Source organism: Puma concolor, chromosome B2 (genome assembly GCF_028749965.1).
Source record: "Puma concolor isolate L17-30 chromosome B2, mPumCon1.1.hap2, whole genome shotgun sequence".
Taxonomy (NCBI): domain Eukaryota; kingdom Metazoa; phylum Chordata; class Mammalia; order Carnivora; family Felidae; genus Puma; species Puma concolor.
In genome coordinates, this window is record NC_141671.1 from 122660654 (window position 1) to 122669706 (window position 9053).

The 9053-nt window shown below is 43.6% G+C and overlaps 1 long non-coding RNA gene across 1 annotated transcript; it reads right to left on the reverse strand.

The window, feature by feature from the left end:
- Positions 1 to 280: 280 nt before the first annotated feature.
- LOC147581218 (uncharacterized) lies at positions 281 to 5496 on the reverse strand. The gene is made up of 3 exons (XR_015250873.1): positions 5235 to 5496; positions 4105 to 4175; positions 281 to 773 (listed from the first exon to the last, which is right to left on the reverse strand). It is a non-coding gene; the product is annotated as an uncharacterized LOC147581218 (long non-coding RNA).
- Between the last annotated feature and the right edge of the window lie 3557 nt (positions 5497 to 9053).

The window sequence follows — 9053 nt, forward strand, 5'->3', positions numbered from 1 at the left end:
TCCAACAGATGAAGCCTTAAAGGATTTTCAAGCATTCTATCTGTATAAGATATTGACTCAGTTTCTAGCTAACAGGCTAGCTTTTACGACAAAAGCAGAATGGGAAGCAAAATTGCCTTATCCCCGACTCAGGAATATTCTTCTTCCAGCCCTAAGTTTGGAGCCCTTGACTTTAACCTCACTGTGCTTTTTGTCTGATCAGGAGGGGCTATTTATGAGGAGTCATACAAAATAAACATGGAAAGTTCACTGTAAAATATGACAACCACTTTAAATAATGTTGACTTAATTAAACTTTAAACTTTATTTATATATTTTATGGCTTTAGTGTGAGCTCTTCTCGGATGTTTACTTCAGCGGAAGATCCATCATGTGAGGACCTTGAGAGGAATTAATCCCCCTACCCCTGGCACAGAACTGAGTTCCAACAATTCAGATCTAAATATTTAGTGGTGGATGATACATGTTTATGGAACAGAGGGCAGCGTGACATTTAAATGTGAACTGCAGTTTCCATCTTGAGCATATGGTTGAAAAGACACTAGAAGCAGCAATTATGCCAACCGACGGAAGTCAAGTTTTTTTATGCTTGTCTTTTTTTCCCCTTTCACCCATTTCATCTGTTTCTGAGGGCTCTTTAACCAAACCATTCCTACAATCAACTTTCCAGAAAAGAAGTTCCCTGACTCTTACGCGTTTGGTAGTGCATCCCATGGTTAAACTAATAGCCTTGCTGGGTGTCAGCCAAAGGTTACAGGCCTCTCAAAATATTCCTGGAAGAAAAAAAAAAGTGTATCACTAAACTGAAGTTTCTCATTAGTAACCCTGTGGTGTCTAATCTGTGAAATTACGTGATTAACTCCTTTGCAGAGTCAGCTTTGATTGAGGTTTGCAATCCCACAGGAAGTTATTAAAAGTATCACCAAGATAATTCCCTAGCTTTGTACTTGGCCCCTGGGGTAAAGGAAATAGATCATTAGATGAATATTTTATAATAAAGTCATAGATCACTCACAATTATTAAATGACTGTCAAGGAAGATTATTATTTTAAGAGTTGAGGACAATGTGATTTGAAAAACAAATAAAAACCATGAAAGAATTTCTTACTTCCTTTGTGTTGGAAAAGAAAGGGGAAACATAACTGGTTTCTCCCCCATGCTTTTTGAAGCTGATATTTTAGTGTCTTTTTTTCATATACAGATATCTTACCCTGTGTGTCTTTTCCCTGGAGTTGCTTCGATGTTCCTTCGATGAAAGGGATAGTTATTGTAAGGAAAGTGTGCAAGAGAAAATATGTTTAAAAACATAGTGCAGAAATACCTCATGAATATGTCTAAGTAATGTGATATTTTTCCTGCAGGAGAAGACATGTGGCCATGTTCATGGTCAGTGGCCCACCAGAGGTTTATAGAGGTTACTCTATTCATTAATTTCATTCACAAAATAATCTTTATCAGTCAGGACTCCTAGCCGATGGTAAAGAATAAAATACAAAAAAAAAAAAACCTTATAAAGAAAAACAATACCAGATAGCTCTCATTTTTATTCCCAAACCACCACTCAATGGAGCTGTTTGTGGTAACTTCAGCTGGATGTTTGGCTTTTGAAGCTCTGCTCTAGGTTCTGAATCTAATTCCGCTTCAGACAAAAACACTTTACATGTCCTTTTCTTATTTTGCTTTTCAAAATATTTACTGTAACTCTTTTATTTAAAAGAAAACCCTAATTAACAAAGTACATGGTTTCTTTTAGAACCAGTCTCTGACCAGGTTGGGCTCTATAATAAAAAGCCCCATTGGTTATTCAACCAAACCATTTAGACACCTGAGTTTGGTCACACTGGCACTTGACCCTCATTAGATCGCGATACTTAAAGTTGGCAAGTGGTTGCTGTAGAAAAAGCCTGTGACATGTGAGAAAATCTTCGCACACGTAATACCAAGCCTTTTATAAATGTTCAAATGTCAAACTCAATGAATAGAGGGAGCAAAGCATGACATTGGTAAAAGACTGAATCCTTTTTTCTTAAGTTCATTTATTTATTTTGAAAGGGAGAGAGAGAGAGAGAGAGAGAGAGAGAGAGAAACAGGGTGGGGGAGGGGCAGAGAGAGAGAAGGTGGGGGAGAGAGAGAATCCCAAGCAGGCTCCTTACTGTCAGTGCAGAACCCGATGCTTGGCTTGAACTCACAAACCATGAGATCATGACCTGAACTGAACTTGGATGCTTAAACCAACTGAGCCACCCAAGCCCCCCAAGGCTGAATCCTTTTGATTTTTCTGTTTAGTTTGTTTCCTTCTCTATGATTTTCTCTTTTTTTTTTAATTTTTAGAAGTTTATTTATTTTTGAGAGAGAGAGAGAGAGAGAGAGAATGCAAGTGGGGGAGGGGCAGAGAGAGAGAGGGAGACACAGAATTTGAAGTGGGCTCCAGGCTCCTAGCTCTCAGCACCAAGCCAGATGTGGGGCTCGAACTCATAAACCATGAGACCATGATCTGAGCTGAAGTCGGAGCAATTCCATTGAATAGTTACACCCTTCTGAAAAATAAAATATTATTTCAAAATAAGAGATTACATAGCCGTTTTTTGTGCATAGCCGTTTTTTTTTTGTTTGTTTTTTTCGTTTGAAGTCAATAGAAGCATAAAGTGCAGTGTAGGATCCAATAAGTAGAGAAATACTGAAGACTGATGTAGAGGGAAATAAGAGCTTTATAGATGCCCCATGATGCTTTCATAGTCCTTTTAGAATGGAGCCTAGTGGGGACTCTAGTAGTGTGTGTGCGTGTGTGTGTGTGTGTGTGTGTGTATAAGCACATCTAGTTGCCACGCCAACACTATTTTTTTTTTTAATTTTTTTTTCAACGTTTTTTATTTATTTTTGGGACAGAGAGAAACAGAGCATGAACGGGGGAGGGGCAGAGAGAGAGGGAGACACAGCATCGGAAACAGGCTCCAGGCTCCGAGCCATCAGCCCAGAGCCCGACGCGGGGCTCGAACTCACGGACCGCGAGATCGTGACCTGGCTGAAGTCGGACGCTTAACCGACTGCGCCACCCAGGCGCCCCACGCCAACACTATTTAAAGAGGGCAATAAGAAATGCAGTTCTGGGGGCGCCTGGGTGGCTCAGTCGGTTAAGCGTCCGACTTCAGCTCAGGTCATGATCTCGCGGTTCGTGAGTTCAAGCCCCGCGTCGGGCTCTGTGCTGACAGCTCAGAGCCTGGAGCCTGTTTCAGATTCTGTGTCTCCCTCTCTCTCTCTGATCCTCCCCCATTCATGCTCTGTCTCTCTCTGTCTCAAAAATAAATAAAAGTTAAAAAAAAAAAAAAAGAAATGCAGTTCTGGTGGTTCTAGTAATTTTTGCTCGCTGTCATCAGGGCTGCTGGAAAGCGTGGACAGCCTTCTGCCCAACACTGGCAACTGTGCACTCACAGAGCCAGCTCCCTGATTCACAGGGAGCTTACGTCGTGTGATGTGAGGACTGCTGAAGGGGTTCTTACCCAACACGCCCTCCTCCATGGGAAGTCACTGCTAAGAATTCCATTCGGCTCATTAACATACAAGGATGGGAAAAACGCACGTTCGTGTTCAGGGATAGAAAAATGTGTGGTCATAGCCATCCGTGAGTACGTAAGTGACCTACTATTTCATAGGTCACATTAGCTACCCAGAAACATCTAGTCCTGTCTTTTATATAATATATAGTGCTCATTTACCCTGTGCCACGCACTGTGCTACACTTTTTGACACAGAGGAGAAACCTGGAGCACAGGAATGCGAAGTAATTTTCCCCGTGTCACCCAGCTGAGGGATGATGAAGCCGAGATTAAAACCCAGATGGCCTTACCCCAGGGCTAGAACCTCAGTGCCCACTGCCTCTGTGTGAGACCCAGGACGAGGCCGGAACAGACAGGTCTGGAGGACGTATGAGAAGCAAGCCCAAGCCCATTAGGAAAGTCTGTGGATGGAAAGCTGCCTGCAAAGGACCAGATCTAAGGAAGATGCCACGAGCAGGCAAGACGCATGCTGTTTGTTGTTGGATGCCCAAGGCCAAGAGGAAATAGACGTGGGGGGGGGGGGGGAAGACCCTTAAAGGTCAGTCTTACCAGCAGGCTGCCCTGACTCTGCTTTCTAGACGAATTCGGTCTTAGCTGTAGCTCCATTACACAGGACTTGGCTTTTTAACAGATATAAGCAAAATGCAGAAAACTACATCACAATATTAAAAAATGTAAGACGTAGATGAACACAAAGACGTGGCCCGCCCATCCCGCCGTCTAGATGGAGAAACTGACCACTCAGAGGGGTTAAGCATTCTGCCCAAGGTCCCACAGTATGTTCGTCCCAAAGCTCAAAGCAAGAGTTCAGCCTCTTCCAACCTTTCACCTGTGTAAAAGGCTCCCACCTCCCACCTACCGTAAGCACCTACCCCCTGCTCCGGCTTCTAAGGAAAGTATCTAATACTCTCTCTGTGTATCTGAACTCTGATGCTTTCTGCTGCTTAAGAAATGCATCAGGATTCTGTCTGTGCTCCAGCTGCGTGACCTCTGCAATTAGACAGATGGCACCAGCATAATCCCCATTGCTTTGTGAATAAAGTGCTTATATTCAAACACCCAGGTTTCAATTAACTTTAATCACCAAGGCTTCGAGAAGGAGCAAGCTAGCTGAAGACCATACCTCAGGACCTCTTCGCCTCTTTTGCAAGGCTCCACTCATTCCCCAAACCACACACTGATACACACAAATTATCAGAATTTAGGAATGGAAGAACCGTGGTACTTTTTTGGATCTGCCCGGGACACCCGAGTTTTTTTTTTTTTTTAAATGGTCGAATTAGCCCAATGAAATGCTAGTTTTCATGGGCTTCGGAGTCAAAGTTACCTAAGTCGGAATCCTCAGTCTCTCCTATCCAAGCTGGGTCAACTTGGAAAAGCTAACTCCCCTCCAGAGGGAACCCTTGCGAAATGGCACACATGGGCTTTGGGGAGGAGGCCTCATTTGTATTCCTCATCCACACCTCATTAGCTATATAGGTTCTTGGACAAATTTCCTAATTTTTCGGAGCTCGTGTCTCCGTCGGTAAAACGTGTGTTCCAAACCCTACTTCTTACAGTGTCCAGTTTAGGTCTGAGATGATGTTTGTAAAATGCTTGAGACAGTGGTGGGCACAAAGCAGATACTCAGTCAACGTGAGCTTCCCTGTCTTTTCCTTTCGGATTCTTGCTTCTCTTACCTGTAATCGGTGAATACCATACTTGACCTCGGGAGGCTGGTGTCAGGTCACAATCGATGCGAAATCGTAAGCACCAGGCGCCCACACCGAAGAAGCTGAAGATAAATAAATTCGCTGCCAGGTGCCCAGTGGCCAAGTCACGAGGCGCGCTGAGCTTGGATGACCGCGGTCCCCCGCCAGCACTCTGGGGTCAGGGCATAGCTCTCAGGCCCAGAGGGAAGGAGGAGCACTGGGGAGGAGTGCGGATGGTAGCCCGAACAGCCTCCTGTAAACGGTTCATCTGTGAGCGGAAGTAGGCTGCAGAGAGAAGGCAGGAACTCGTAATGGAGAAAATTCCAGTAACGACTCTTAAGTCTCACGTCACCAAGGCGCGGCCTCCGCGGGCTGGTCCACCCAGTGTGAGCAAGAGGAATGCCACCAGGAACCGCTTTGTAAACACACAAAGCACGGTCGTAAGGACCGTGGGATTTCACTCCACCTGCACACGCGTCTGGACGGCTACCAGCTGGCCCCAGAAATTACCTGGCTGCTATGCCTATCCCAACCACATGCCTCACCGAGTGCAGATGGGGAGTATCCTGTGATGGGACCAGAAGCCACCGCACAAAGCAGAGGCAAGGCTTCCGTCACGTGGGCACTTCATAACATTTTGGGCAGCTTCGGTTTTTTATTTTATTTTTTAAAATTTTTTCAATGTCTGCTTGCTTATTTTTGAGAGAGAGAGAAACAGAGCGTGAGCAGGGGCGAGGCAGAAAGAGAGGGAGACACAGACTCCAAAGAAGGGTCCAGGCTCTGAGCTGGCAGCCCAGAGCCCCACGCAGGGCTCGAACTCCCGAACTGTGAGATCACGACCTGAGCCGAAGTCAGACGCTTAACAGACTGAGCCACCCAGGCACCCCCTGAATTTTTGAAAAAGTAGAATCTAAGTAAATGATTCTGTACCTTAAAGTAAGGTAGTACGTAAAAACATTGATTATAGAAGCTGTTATTAAACAACAGTTTCCTCTATTTCAGGTTAAACCTTAGAAACCTTTTTTTAAAACAATGAAATAAACTCTATCCGTATAAATTCCATTGCTTTTTAAAGTTATAATGATTAAGAAAACATACAGTGCTAAAATGTCTCATGACCTGCTCTGAGCTGCTCTTTTAGAAAAATAAGTCTGGGGGCGCCTGGGTGGCACAGTCGGTTGAGCGTCCGACTTCAGCCAGGTCACGATCTCGCGGTCCGTGAGTTCGAGCCCCGCGTCAGGCTCTGGGCTGATGGCTCAGAGCCTGGAGCCTGTTTCCGATTCTGTGTCTCCCTCTCTGCCCCTCCCCCGTTCATGCTCTGTCTCTCTCTGTCCCAAAAAGAAATAAACGTTGAAAAAAAAAATTAAAAAAAAAAAAAGAAAAAGAAGTCTGAAAGAATAGCTCATCAGCTCACATTACTGATTCTTGCTCACGTATGCATGCAAACACACATAGTTAAATTTAAATGCCAGGTAAATACCAAAAATATTAGCGTAAGTATGTCCTGTGAAATATGCTTAGTTGCATGCGATGTCTTTGCACTAAAATATTCTTTATTTTCTGAAATTTGAATTTAGCTGTGTGCTAATTATTTTATTTGCTAAATGTGGCAACCTTAACACAGCTGTACATATGCACACACACAGGATAAGTAAAAGAATCTTTTAACCCGCTATGCCTCCTGTGAAGGTTTTGCAAAACTACCTACCCCAAAGTTTTGTTTTGTTTTGTTTTAAGTTTATTTATTTATTTTGAAAGAGATAGAGACAGCATGAGTGGGAACCAGGCAAATAGAGAGGGAGAGAGAGAGAATCCCAAGCAGGCTCTGAGCTGCCAAAGCAGAGTCTGACCCACAAAGCTGGAGATCGTGACCTGAGGGGAAACCAAGAGTCGGTGGCTTAACCGACTGAGCCACCCAGGCCCCCCCAACACACTATGAAGTTCTAAATGAATCTTTGGGTCTGGAAGTTCTACACAGCCTTCCATCGATAAGAGCCAGCATAATCACTAAACTTCGAGGCGAATGACACGTGACTCCAACCTATCTCGTAATTCCCTGCTTCCTGTTTCTTCTTATGCTCACCTGCCTTACCCATCTGCAGACTCCTGAACTCTTGTTCCTCTCTTGCCCAGCCATCCTTGGCCACCTAGTTGTGCATCCATCATCTTGTTGGATTCTCCTTCTAATCCCCTAGAATCCCCAAAGTATTCCTTCTTCTCCACTGCCTCAGCCAAGGCCGCCATTGACATTCACCTAAGCTCATCCTACAGGCTTACTCCCCTGCCCGCCCTCATCATTGCCGTCTTCAAACCTCAACTTCTTCAGTGGCTCAGCCCTGTTTTCTTTCTGTTCTTTCTTTCTGAAATCTCTACCATCAATTTAGATTTCCTCCAGCCTCCACGCTGGTGGCACTTTCAAAACGATTGCTTTGCAGTCGTCTGATTTTAATCATGCTCCTGATTACTCTGCTAAACCATCACATCCACCTTCAATGCATGCGACACGTGGAGTCTTGACCTTGCTCCCTCTGATCATAGCCTCTTAATATCCATCATAATAAAAGCTCTATGTGAAATGGAAATAGAAGAAAACTACTTAAGTATGATAAACACGAGTTAACAAAACCCTGGTGTATGAAATAGTTAAACTGAGATAATTTCCACTAAACTCAGAGCTATGTGAAAGATACCTGCTAATACTATTATAATTCAACATCACTTGGAAGGCTTTAACAAATGCAATGTGAAAATAAATACAATTAATCAATATTAAAGAAGAGGAAGCAAAGTTAGCTATACATACTTGCAAAATGATTAAATGCCCAGTATACATAAAAGACTATATAGGGGCATCTGGGTGGCTCAGTCGGTTAAGTGTTCAACTTTGGCTCAGGTGATGATCTCTTGGTCCGTGAGTTCGAACCCCGTGTCAGGCTCTGAGCTGTTTTAGATTCTGTGTCTCCCTCTCTCTCTGAACCCTCCCCCATTCATGTTCTGTCTATGTCTCAAAAATAAATAAATGTTTAAAAATTTTTTTTAAAAAAGACTATATAAAAATACAATAGGGGTGTCGGGGTGGTTCAGTCAGTTGAGCGTCTGACTCTGGCTCAGGTCATGATCTCACGATTCATGAGTTCGAGCCCCACGTCGGTCTCTGTGTTGACAGCTCAGTGCCTGGAGCCTACTTCAGATCCGTGTCACCCTCTCTCTCTCTGCCCCTCCTCTGCTCTCTCTCTCTTAAAACTAAACAAACATTTTCAAAATATACAATAAAGTAGCCAGATAAGAGAAAAAAGTAACAAGAATAGACTTTCTTTACATTAGCTACCAGTTCAAGATCCAAAGTGAAAAACAAATATCAGTCATTACTAGCAAATCAAACAAAAAAAAATACTTAGGGATATTTTTGTAAGAAAGGCATGGGACTTAAAGAAAATCATACAATAGTAATACCTGAACATTCAGTGCTATAGACTGAATGTTTGTTTTTTCCCAAAACTCATGTATTGCAATCTACCCCCAATGTGGTGGTATTAGGAAGTGTAGCCTTTGGAAGGTGATTGGGTCATGAGGGTGTGGAGGATTTCAGGATCTGTGCCCTTATAAAAGAGATCCTAGAGAGCCCTCTAGCCCTTCCCATCAGGTGAGATTACAGGAGGAAAATGACCACTTATGAACCGGGAAGTGGGCCCTTACCAGACACAGAACCTGCTGCCTCCTTGACCTTGGACTTCCCAGCCTCCAGAACTGTGAGAAATAAATTTCTTTTCTTTATAAGCCACCCAGTCTATGGTAATTTTTTAATAA